At 37.5% G+C, this 13,731-nt stretch overlaps 1 protein-coding gene across 8 annotated transcripts in view; it reads left to right on the forward strand.

Annotated features, from left to right (window-relative positions):
- The window catches only part of LOC117572236 (cyclic nucleotide-gated cation channel beta-3), an 84,850-nt gene that overhangs the window by 3,318 nt on the left and 67,801 nt on the right, over positions 1 to 13,731 (forward strand). The gene's annotated exons all lie outside the window — the stretch shown is intronic.

The following is a 13,731-nucleotide window of genomic DNA, read 5'->3' on the forward strand; positions in this document are numbered from 1 at the left end:
TTGCCAGCCAGGCAAAGGGCAAAGGCGCTGCCGAATGGCAAATAAATAAACGTGGCTGTTCTGAACTGAAATAAAATGAAATGTAATGAAGAAATGTGAATGGCCACGCACAACAGACACACACACACCCAAACACTTCCACAGAGACAGCAACATAACACAGACACTCCCCTCATCAACTGCCGCCCACTTTTGGCAGTGTCAGGCCCATCGTAAATAATGCGGAGCCTTAGAGAGGCGCCCATTTTCAAGCTTATGCTTTGACTGTGATTCTGATTCTGTTTCTCTTGTTGTTGTTGCTGCTGTTGTTGTTATTATTGTTGTTGTTGCTGCTGTAGATGCTGCTGATTCTGGTCCTTGGAGCTCTCGTCCATTGCAGCGGCGCATAAAAATGTTAATTTATGTTGGTTGCGCCTCGCAGTTTGCATATATATGTATGTATATGTGTCTATATACAAGTTATATACATACATTTCTTCTCTCTTTTTTTTTGGGCTGTTCATTTTCGAAAATGTTGTACACATAAAAAACAAGCAGCGGGAGCTAACTTTGAGGTGTCGCAAATCCTATACCCTAGAAAATCTGTTAAGAGATGAGCTGACGTTTTTTTCAATTATATCTGATCACGAAAATAGGAAATTTAAATTAAAGAAAGACATCACATTAAGTAAATATTTATATTCCATGTTTTATATTAATAATTTAATGACATAATTATAAAGCTTATTCCAGGTAAAGATATTTATATTTTTGTTCTTATTATAATTAATTCTCAAAAGCGCAAAAGTCATTGCAAAGCAAAAAAAATTAAAACAAAAAAGAAGTCTATTTTAATTTCAAACTTTAATGGAATGAAATTAGATTTCAGATTCATACCAAAAGGAATGCCATGTTGTTTGTTTTTAGCAAATTGTTGCAAAACTAAAATTTGTAGTTTAAGCAATCTGTCAGAAGTTGCGTAACCGATTTAAATTACTCTCTCTCTTTCTCGATATGCTCGGGTTAGGGTATTCATAAAAATGAAATCAAATAAAATGAAGATTGCCAGCGTCATGCAGATAAAAACAGTTTTGGTTGGGCTTCTTTCATATTGTTTTTGGGATCGTTGCGGCGCTTTGGAACGTGACTGTGCCCCTAAATATGAAAAACAGTTGGCAGCAGCTCTCTCTTATTTCCATTTCGTGCTACTGCTGTTGCTAGCTAACAATTTTAAAGATGCTTTTTTATTGACTCTTATTTTTTTGTTTTTTCGTTATTTTTTGTTAGCCGACACTTTATTGTGAATGGTTTTTGTAATACTTTTTCGCTGCCATGAGGTAGGTCAAAGAGGTGCTAGGGAAGAGGAAAGAAAGTGGAGGGGAAAGGGGTGCGGTGGGGATTGCGCGCAATTAACAAGTTGGCGCTTTAAAATGGCATTTGGGCGAAAAGGATTCTCGATTCCTGGGGGAAAGATTGTGAGGCATGCGTGCGTGAACATTTAATTAAAGCAACTTATTAAGTATGCAAATTTCCGCAAATGATTAATTTGCATATTTATGAGACTAAAATGAGAGCCATAACAGCAACAACAGCAACAGCAACACGAACAATCTCTGACGGCGGCAACTGTCAATAATAATCAGGCGTGAGCGTGGGTTGAGCGTGTTTCTAGATCACTAAGGGACAAGAGAAGGAGGGAAGGGAGAACGCTGTGCTGCTGCAGTATTATTACAGAACTGACTGACAGCCAACGACGGCGCTGTAATAACAATTTGAAATTGAAATTATGAATTTAAGATGACGCGCATGAGTTTTTTATGCCTCTTAACTGCAGCTTAAGAAGTTTACATTTCCAGAGCTAATTAGGCTAGAGCAAATGCCAAAAGGGGGAGTTGGACAAAACACTTAAGCTGGGAAATGTTGAACTACGTTAGCCATGTTAAATCATGCACAGCACGCAGAAAAAGCCAGACAGAAAATGCTAATTGCGAGCAAGAGCAAAGCAAAGTTCGAGTTGCGTTGAAGGCTTGAACTTGAAAAACTTTCGCAATGGCCGAGGCAAATTAATAGTTCAGCTGACACATATCTATTTTAGCTAAAGACTTTTGTCTAAGAGAATACGAAAGTAATTCAAAGCGCAAATAATTCTGAATATAACAAATAGAGAAAGCCATATTAGTGGAAAAGAAAAGGAATAGTGAATTAGTGAATGAATTAGAATTATAGAATAATTTGAATATTATATTTCATTAATTAGAATTATTACTATATTAACTATTAAATACTTTAATGAAAGAGTTTACATGTAATGTTAATAGAAGAACTTAAATGTAAAGACTACTTGGCAAGCGATAGAAAACAAAAATATCTAAATAATGGGAACATTTATTTCTGAGGAAATCGATGATAAAAGAAAAATATCGATAATTAAGCTGTAAAAAAGTAATATCGATAAAATCAGGAGTGCGCAAGAAAACTTTAAAAAAAATGAAAGAGTCAATGGGCGAAGAAAACAAAAAACAAAATTGAAATGAACCGAATTTAAATTGAATTGTCATAGACATAAGCTATAAACTTATTATTTAATTAGAAGTGTATATTAAGTAGTTAATACTTTAATGAAAGAGAAAAGATTGTATGATAAGACTTTAAGTAAGAAATGTATTTGATTATTTTATTATCTGTAACTTAATTAATATTCTAATGTTGTAAGACACAAATCGATTCGCTTTGCTAATTGTCTTGGCCAAAAGTTGCGTAATTACGCAATAAATGCAGTGAGAAACAATTTCTATAGCATACTTTTTGGGGTCATTAGCGCATTGAGCAAAATGCAATTGAATCACGCATCATTATTTGGCTGCCAGCCAAGTTATCGCGTCTTCTCTTTCGCTCTCTCTCTTTCTGTCTCTCTATTTATCGGTCTCTCTCGCTATTTCGATTTGCAACTCGCGCCTTGCAGTCACTAATTAATCATATAGCAACCGCGACGAACGCACTTCGCTGGGTCCAATTAAGTGCATTTCTTCGTTTCGTGCTCGCAGGACTCTGTCTGCCTCTGTCTCGCTTACACTCTCTCTCTCTCTATCCTTCGCTCTGTCTGCTCACGTGCCCTTCTGTCCTTTGTCCCCTATATACGTGCTCCAATTAGCATCGCAGCAGAGACTGTGTCCAACTGGATTTTCCATTTGAAGCCACATTTCGGCAACGTGCTCGTATTGCGTGTCAATCAATGGCAACAGCAACAGCAACATCAACAGCAACAGCAATGGCATCAGCAGCAGAAACTGTGACATTCTTTTGAAGCTTCAGCTTGCCGCTAATTCTTATTGCATGTCGCACTTGACAGCAGACACACACACACACTCGCACACTCGCAGTTATTTAAGAGTTTTTCGTCAGTTTTCCATTTGCGTATTAAGCTGCTTACAAAGGCAAATGAAACGCAAACGATGTTGCAGACATTTGGTCTTTATAAATGACGGAAACCTGCCTTCCCCCCTCTCATATATATATATATACTTATATATACAGCTGTGAACTTTGAAATAGCAGTGCGACAGAATATATATTATATGTATATAAAGCTGCGTATGTTTGTATTTGTGTTTTGCTGCTGTTTGTCGTGCTGCTAATTGAAAGCGTCAAGTGTTGTGGCTGACTGGGAGGTAGCTGAAAGACGTTGCCACACAGTTAGATTGCCTGCCACGTTGCCACATTTTGTTGCCGCATTTTGTGCCAGAGTCAACAGTTTTTAATTTGCCAAACAAACCGTATATAATTAATTAAAACTAAGCACAAGCGAGACGGCAAATCACAAATTAAAAAACGTAGCCTCTCGGTACAGTAGAGCCTCCCACTATTGTACTGCTACACTTTCGCTAAGGTCACGCATTGTTGTTGTCGTTGCTGTTGTTGGTGTTGTTATTGTTGTTGTTGCTGTTTGTCTGCATTCATTTTGTTTTAATATGCAAAGTCAACAGCGTTCTGTGTCAGCCAAAGGGCAAAATCAACAAAACTATATACACAAGAGGCACAGCAAACTATGAGTGGGAGAACAGTGAGGAGAGAAAGGGGAAAGGGGAGAATAGAAGGGGAGAGGGAGGCGAGTCTCGACTGCTGCCCAGTGGCCGCATTAGCAGTTGCTGTTCTGGCCATGTCAACTGGCCAAGCCAACTGAACTGAATCAGTCTAATAGAGCAGGGTGAGCACCCACACACACACACACACACACACACACACACACACACACACACATACATACATACATATATAGAAACGCAGTCGCAGGCTCGAGAAAATTTGCATTGCCCTCAGTTGCTGTTATGCAGTGTCCCCAACTGCAGCTGCATTCCCACTCTTATCTCTCTCGCCCTTGGCCATTACCTAATTTGTGTGTGTATGTGTGTGTGTGTGTGTGTGTGTGCAGCTGCAATTGGCATTTAATAGGCGCGTTGCGGGTTGCGTCACAAGAGAGAGAGAGAGAGAGAGAGACTTGCACACACTCGCACACTTCCACAACATGTTTGACAGACAGTTGATGACGTGAGCAAACATGTCGAGCATGTGTGTGTGTGCAGCTGCAACACGTAACAGGTGCAAAATGCTGCAACATTTCTGGAGACACATTTCGGTGCAATTAGAATGCCGACGTCGATTGCAATTGCAATTGCTGCTGTTGCTGTTGCTGCATTGATGGCATTACACAGCTCGAAAGCTGCATTTGCCACTTCTCTGTCTCGTTTCGTTCTTTCAAATTGTTGCAATTGAACTCAGCACAGAACTATTTAAGCTCGATTAGAGCAGCACAATTTCCATACACTTTCATTTGCAAATATTAACCCAATCCTATACTCAAGCTTAAGCACAAAGTGAGGCACTTGTTAGCTTAGCTTCGGCGCACTTCGGAGGAAAATTGCTGGAAAACTTTCTTTTTTTTTTTGGGTAAACACCATCAAAGCAGAAACTCGGGCAACTTCTCTTTTATTTTCACTTACGCACAGGTTAAAATTGACTGCCTCTCACTTTTGATTTGATTTCTTATCTATAATTATATTGTATGTGCAGTTTATTGAAGCGTAATTTAATATTGGCACAAAGGCAATTAAAGGAGAACAATTTTGTGGTCAAATTTATTTTAGGTGGATTAACTATTCCTATTGTAATTTAATGATGCATAAATTTCATGTGAATTCTTGATATTTGAAGAAGATTTCATTCACCTATTTCAAGTTTCATTTAATTTCAAGACAAAGTTGGAACATGGTCTTGATATTTGTTTTAAATTGATTTACGTCTCGCTTATTGTAATTGTAATATTTGCTTAAATATATTACAAAGACTTTTGCTTAAGGACACACTCATTAATTTTGTCTTCATGGTTGAGATTTGTGGTTTAATTAGGTTTAAGTAAATAAAAATTAATTGCTCGCACAGTAGTCGAATGATACATAAATTATATTTTATTACTTGACTTGGTGTAAAGAAAAATTCATTAATTTCATTGATTTACTTTAAGTATAATTTCATTTTCCCACAAGCTTAGCCAATTTAAGAGATAAATTCGGTGAATGAGGTTTCAATTAATCTAAATCAACTACTTGTATAGTAGTCCAATTTGACTTAAATAATTTACAAAATATTTTAAAAGCATTTTGCTTATAGAAAATATATATAAATTTCATTAATGAAGGATGAAGGTTTGCGGCTTTTATGTTTAAAGAAATATTCACAAAATTCATTAATGATATTTGATTTTTAGCGCAAAGGTAGAAATTAATGGCCTAATTAATTGTCTGTATTAAATTGAACTAATGAAATTGTAGCCTTATGATACATAAATTAAATTTGAATAATTGCCTAATAAACTAGAAGCATTTTGACTAAAACAATATTTATATTAATTAAGTTCATCGCTGAACTAATATTTTAATTTTTTTGCTTGAAGAAAAATTAATTTCGTTGATAAAGATAAAACATAATTTAATTTCGATACAAAGGGAAAGTTTTGTTGTAGTTTAATGTTCCACAAATTTAATTTCAATACTCAATCAATAATTTTAATGCAAGATATTGTAATTGAACTAAAAGATCTGCATCAACTGAACCTCTTATTTCAATATTCTTTTGTCGCATTTAATGCAAATTACATTAAAAAAAAGAACAGAGACGAAAATGTAATTTAACGCAAAATTACTTGTGTGTATTTTGCGTGGATGCTGTGTGTGATTGAGTACACACACATGAAAATGCGTATGTGTGTGTTTGTATAGTGTATGCGAGTGTGTCTGCCATTGACAGATTGCTGTCAATCAAGGGCAGGCGACGCGACGCGACGCCGTCGCCACAAAATGTTTGTCAGCGCATTTAAAGGTCTGCGTCAACGCCGCGCACAAACACATTAGCATACATTATAGTATATCTGCATTATATATAGTATATAGAGAGATGTCTGCATAATGTCAGAGTATCATTTAAATTTTCAAATATATTTATGTGGGTGTATTTTTAATGCTAATGATAATATGTAAATATGTTTTTAATTGGTTTGTAATTATTATTGTTGCGGCTAGCATTTGTTTTTGTTGCCTGCTTCTCTAAACATTTGAGCCAATGCTTTTTGCTGTTTGTTTAATAATTAGTGCATTTAATGCGGCATTCATAATTGAATTGTATTGCAAACAAAATGCAAACCACACACACACAGCCGAAAAACACCTATGCAATCCTAATGATGGATTTGCTGACGGATTTTGTAGGCGGCATATAAAATGTGTGGGTGTGTGTGTGTATGGATCGATTAGCTGATGCATTGGATGTGGATGTGGATGCGGTGGCCACTTCAAAGCGAAAAACTGTATTAAATCTTTTATGGCTTCGATGGGATCATAATTAAAAAGCCGCAAAATGGCGAAATAAAAATGAAAATAATGATGGCGAACGAATGAACGTAAACGAAAAAAAAAAACGTTGCCTACATTTGCGGGCACTTAACGCGTCACATTTGACATTTTCAATGGCTGTTTGTTGCGGCTATAAGAGTGTGCGTGTGTGAGAGACTGTGCGAGTGTGTGTGTGTGTGTTAGGTACATAAAATGCAAAAGCAAAAGCAGAAAGCGTAAAGCTGCGTAAAATTGAACTTTGGCATCGGTGTCGGTGTCGGTGTCGCTGTTGGTGTCGATGTCGAAGTCGTTGTCGTTTGTCGCTGTGCTCGAGAGCAATCAAAACACGTGCGCTTAAAAGTTGGTCACGCTTCAGATGCAGATAAGCGTGGATACGAAGAAGGACTCTCCAGGCAGCTGCCTGCCTGCCTGCTGCCTGCGAGTCGCTTGGGTCCACTGCAATCACAATAAAAACCGCACGCATACGCACAATTTTCATTATAATAAAACGCCGCATAAATATCTAAATGAGCAATAAAAATGTTTTATGTGCAATGCGACGGAGCGCATAAAAGTGAAACACACACACACAAACACACATACACTCGCACACACACACTCTCACATGTTTAGATGGCAACTGAGAGATACAGCTGTGATTGGCAGCCAGACGCAAAACGAAAAACTTGACCTGCCCTCGTCAGAATCACACTACACACGTAGCCTCAGCTTGCTCTTCCTCTCCCTCTACTTCTACCTTCCTCTCTTCCTCTTCCTTCCACCTCACTCCTGTTTGGTTTGCCTGTCAGTTGAAATGCGTTTTGTAATTCATATTTGCATGAGAATGCCAAACGGCAAAGTGTCATAAACTTTTTAAAAAACCGACAGCAGCAAGGTGGATGAGAGAGGGGAAGGGGAGGGGGCATAGCAGCACATACCAAGTCAATTCACATGTCTAAAATTCATATTTAAAAGAGCAGCCGTCGTCTTTTCATTTGTCGGGCAGGAAGGATGACAACACAATAAAAACCGATATAAAAATGCCAGAAAAATATGCTTTTCCAATTGTGAAGAGTAACAAGTAAGAAAGCTACTGACGAGTGTGCTCGACTATGAAATACCACCTACTTATTTTAATAAAAGCAGTGCGGTATTACTCTTAAAATATACCAAGTAATATACTGCACAAATAAAAATAAAGAAATACCGCATTGTTCATAAAATAGACCACAAAAATACTACAAACTAATATGGTATTATTCTTAAAATATACCAAATAATATATTGAAAATACTAAAATATACCAAAGGAATATCGATAAAGTACTATATTCAACAAAACCAAATTTTCAGGAATAAAAAATACTATAGATATTATTGTCTCTACTCAAATTCGAGACTCTAGCTTCAAAATTATGCTTGTTCTTCGATTTGAAGGGGAGTAAGAACAGACGGACAGACATATACATATATAATATAATATAGTTTATAGGGTCGGAGATGCCTCTTTCGGCCTGTTACATTCATTTCCTATGGGCAGCGGGTATAACATGATATTTTATTAAAATGAGTAAGAATACAGATGCGATAAGATATGTTACATTGAGTTGATGATGTTGAGTTCGAGTTGCAGACTTGAAATAATTAATATAAAGTTGCTGTGGTTAATAACAGTTTATGCCCGATAAAGCGCATACAAGATGCATATCATTTTGGTAATGCGTTCGATAATGTATTTAATTAATGCATCTTTTTTTTGCACATTAAAATATAATAATATCTCCGGCTGTAAGGCTTCGATGGTGCTTAAAGCAAGCCAAAAATGAACTGCAGTGTGTGTCTCGTATGTATGCATAAATAATGAAGTATTTATACCAATAACTTGTATACATATTTATAATGTAAGCACAGTCAGTATATATGTATATATCTGCTGTATATAGAATGTCAATATCATTTGCAATTTTTGCATATTTCTGTTTGCGACGGCGTTTAAATTAAGCTGAGAGAGTAAATTGCCGGACGAGTTGTTTAATGCATTTTACAGGTGGCAGCAACAGCTGCACATTCAGCCACAGCGAAGCAGGCAGCAGATTACTTAATGACAGCAGCTGAACGGACGGGGTGGAAGGACACGGGGCGTATGCGTAACGCAATTTTATTCCATGCAAAATGTTAATTTGCGAGCTGGGTTTGTGTGTGTGTGATTGTTTTTGTGTGTGTGTGTGTAATGCAATAAGAAACTTGTAAGCCCATGGACAACAACATCTGCAAATTGTGACGACAACACGAACAACAACAATCGGCTAGGCAAATGTTTATGTGCAGCCCCAAAGAAAAAGCAACTGTTTACACATGCCCTTTGTGAAGCAAATGTGGGACTGTAACTGCGACTGAGTCGGAGACTGCGACTGCGGGTGAAGAGTGGGGCATAGAATGAGAATGAATGCGAATGCGAATGAGAATGACGACTTTGCAACTGGCGCCTGCCTGCTGTGTGGTGCGCTAAATAAACCCACTGATATCCGTGACAGCTCGCCTATATAGCTGGGCCACCGTCGCCGTCGTCGTCATCGTCATTCTCATCGTCAGCGACATACTGCTTCCTGTCAGCTGCAGCGGCGACCAAGTTGGTGCTGCTGCTGTTGCTGTTGCCGTTTTTTGCTACTGCTGCTGCTGTTGCCCGGCGGACATGTAAAAATATAGCACACACTGCGTATACGTCACGCACAACATGCACAAACAAATGAAGGCGCTGCCACGAAATACTACAAGAAGAAACAAATTGTCAACGCGTGTGCACACAACGAACTGCAAATTCACTTTCAAAAAGGAGCAAATGATATTTAAGATGTTATATATATTTTATATTGTCTTATTAAGTTATATAAAGTCGAACAGTTATAGCAAACAATTTAATATAAATTGAAAATCGATGTAAACTATTTGTATTATTTTATTTAATAATTTTTTCTTTAATATAATAACATTCAATATGAATACTTAATTTTGAAATTTATATTTTATTTTTTTATTTAAAGTTTACATTTCATCTTAAACAATATATCTGTTAAATTCATTTTTAAGCCGAAATGAAGAAAAGAAGTCATAATTATTAGATTAGCTAGTACAATTTTATTATGTCGTAGATACACTTAAAAATTATGAATTAGAATCCACTTGCAATGCTTAAGTAACTCTTAACTTTTATTTAGTAATATTTGAAATTTTATTTTATTTTATGCATTACTTGGAAATATTTCTCATTGTATTTTATTTTATGAATTACAATCTAAAGTATTTGTTATTTTATTTGATGTGAATTAAATTCAATTTTATGAAATACATATAGTCAAATATTTGTATTTTCATTTTATTTTCTTCTGAATTTAATTTTATGAATAACTTTTAAATACTAATATTTGTAAGACTTATCACACTTATCACCACAATAAATTACCTGCTTTGACTTCGCTTTGCTTTCACTATGAAAGGGAACTCCATGTGAGACCATTTCGCATGATACTCGATAAAATAATAGACTTAACGCTGCTCACACACACGCCATCGCCATCGCTATTGCCATTGCCATTGGCATCAGCGTGGTCAACAGAAGCAAAGTTATTTGCAGCAATACAAAAGGGAATTGTGCCATGCGATGGCAGGTCAAAGAAAATGTTGGGGGGAAGAGTGGAAGGGAATCAACGGTATCGTTAGGCTCATTTATTTATTATTTCTGCTGATTGAAGTGCCATCAATAACTGTGTGCAAACAATGCAAGACTACGCACACAAAAGAACGAAAGAAACGAGCAATGTGGGGAGCGATAACTTTTTTTTTTTTATTTTGTTGGGCCATGGCCATCACTTGCAGCATTTTCTTAAGATATTTGCAGCAGTATTTTTTTCGGGACGCATCAAGCTTATGCTGTCGACAGGCTTTAAGTTAAAGCAGCAGCAGCACCAAAGCAGAAAAGCAGCAGCAGAGTATATGCATAAATCAAAACTATGTGAGCTGTTCCCACGTGTGCCATTCATTTACTCGCTACACTTCAGTTCAGCTCAGTTGAGTTTTCGTTTTCATTTTCGTTGTCGTTTTTTCTTCTTCTCGTGTTTTTGTTTGTGAACATGATTTAGTGGCGAATGCGGCTGAAACCTTCTACCTTACTACCGAGACTGACTGACCCCTTGCCTAATGATGTCAATCTGTGGGCTACGCTTTAAACTGGGGCCAAAACCTAGAGACCGACGCCCGCATATTTGGCTTCAGTTTATTTGAGCAGCGGCCCGCACACATTCATCATAAAATTTATGCTTGCCACACATGTGGAAGGAGAAGGCGAAGGAGAGGCGGGGTGGATTTTAGGTGGCAACACGGAAAAGCAATCGCATATACAAAATGTGCGCATATTTCATGACCAGTCCCTTGCCCCCTTTACAGAGGCCAAAAGCACACTCGCAAATCCAAAAAGGGTCGTTGCTCTGATATGGAGGCTGCTTGCCAAAAAATTACATGGACCATTGGTCAGCAACAGCAACAACAACAGCAACAACAGCAATAGCAACATCAAGCTGAAGCTGAAGCGGCATGCGACTCGCATATTCATAAAAAACACCTTTGATGTATGTAATTTTGTTACCATTTTCTCTTCGCTTCGCCCGCTTTCAGCTCTTCTCTCTGTGTGTGTGTTTTTTTTGCTGGTGTCCCTGGCGTGTTTTACTCTGTTACCGTGTTTTGTTATGCTTTGTTGTTGCTGTTGGTCATTGCTGTGGCAGTGTTTACGTGTGTGTCTGTTTGTGTTTGCGTATGTGTGACACAGAAAGCAGCTTGTGTGCGAGGTGCGAAAATGTGACGTAAGCAACAGCAGCGACCATTAAATTGGGTTATCACGAAAAAAAGAGTGAGAAATACGACTGCGCTGAGCATGCCAAACCAGCAGATACGCTGTAATGCAAGGTTGTATGAAGAAATGTAGTGAGTATACCCTGCATCATACCCTGTAATTGCAATTTGATGCGCGTGTTAATCACGTTTGGGGAATTCATTGCGATCCCATAAAAGTGCATTTATTTTATGACATCGTTTGGCGCCACACTTGCTCAACTTTATGTTACCCTTTATGCGGCGCATTTTGTCTTTTATGGCTACAGGGTATAAAATAAAACCCAAAAATATGCTATATACATATATGATGAAGGTTTTTTTTTCGTTTGCTTCATTCTTTTTTTGTTTTTTTTTTTTTTATTGTTGGCTGCATGCTGTTGCCACAAGGGAAATGAGATTTGCGCCTCTGAGTATGCGTCGTGTCAGTTTCAAAATAAGTACGTGGGAATTTGGACATCCAGCAGCAGTTTGAGGGCAGCTTTGTGGTCGCAAAGGGACAACACACAGACACACACACACAGCTAAAGAAAACAAGAGAGCGAGAGCGGGAGAGAGAGTCGTGAAAGAGAGAAAAAACCACAAACAAACAAACAAATTGCCCCTTCAATGGAATTTTAAGCTGGCAGAAATGGGAAATGGCCCATCGGCATGTTCTATTAACTTCTGACCAGCCTAGTCCATCAATGTGGGCGTATTCAGTGGCTATAATTTGCTTAATTGATAACTAGTTAAGCACTTTGCTAACATCTTTAATAACACTCATTTGCGCTCAAGCCCCCACAAAAATCTTTCACTAATTATTATTCCCGACTCGCCAAAAGTTCCTTTCATAGCAGCAGTAACTTGGTGCTGGGTCAAAGAAATATTATAATGCCTATATCGTATTTCAGGACATGCTTTTTGACACTTTTTCGTTTTATTATTAACCCATATTTAATTGGATTTAGGCCTGTTAAAAATTAATCTCGTTTGAAATTAACTCTATTTGATTCCAGTAAATGTTTCTAAATTAACCGAGCTTATTTTAATATGAAATTTATGTAGGCTTTTCATACATCATCTCGCATATAGCTCAAAATTTGAATCTAACTTTATTTTATTTCTTTATTACTTCTTTTCTTTAACTATTTATAAAAAGTCGGACCCATCATCATCATTGTCGCATTTAAGCCTGCTCATTATATTTTTTAGGCTATATTTGAATTTAACATAATTATATTTTGTCAAATATCCATTGACAAATCACATTTCGATTAGAAATTTAAGCTCACTTTTTATCTTTGTTTTTAAGCACAAAATTTCAAATAAAGCTACTTCTTTTGACGTCATTTCTTAGGCCCTCTTTTTAAGCAGTTTTAATAAGACGCACCCGTCATCATCATCATCAAGGCATAAAGATGATCTATCTATGGTCTTGCTCAAAATGCTATGAGCCTAATACGTAATTGCTCAATTCATAATTTCAACTTCACAATAACGATGGAAGAAAGTGTCTTCAAAATGTTTTAAGCATTTGTTTTTGCTCAAGAACTGTGAACTTAATTACTGTAAACTAAACTCGAGTGTAATTCACATCTCTCTTCAGTTCTCTCTTTCTCTCTCTCTATTCTGTGCTTAGAGTGGTGCTTGGGGAGGGAGATAGAGGGCGGGGTCAGCCCACTTGAAGAGGCTTTTTATACTCAGGACGCGGCACGGATGAAGCTGAAGCTGCGTGTCCATTTGGGCTATGAGTTTTGGCAATTGCCGTTAGCTGACAAAGTCATCAAAATTTCACAGCCACTTGGGAAAGCAGAATAGCGCAAAATTTTTATTGTGTTTTCATTAGGGGTCGAGTCGAGGCTCACGGCTCTCGGCTCTCTCTCCCGCTCTTCTCTCTGGTCAATGATGAACTTGGACAGCGTTGAACAGCCGTGGCAATTGGCGCCTGGGACACACGCAACGAGTCAGCTTAGTGTCGATGGGGAGGATGTGGGGGTGGGGTGGAGATG

The sequence above is a fragment of the Drosophila albomicans genome, chromosome 3, assembly GCF_009650485.2.
Source record: "Drosophila albomicans strain 15112-1751.03 chromosome 3, ASM965048v2, whole genome shotgun sequence".
Lineage (NCBI taxonomy): Eukaryota > Metazoa > Arthropoda > Insecta > Diptera > Drosophilidae > Drosophila > Drosophila albomicans.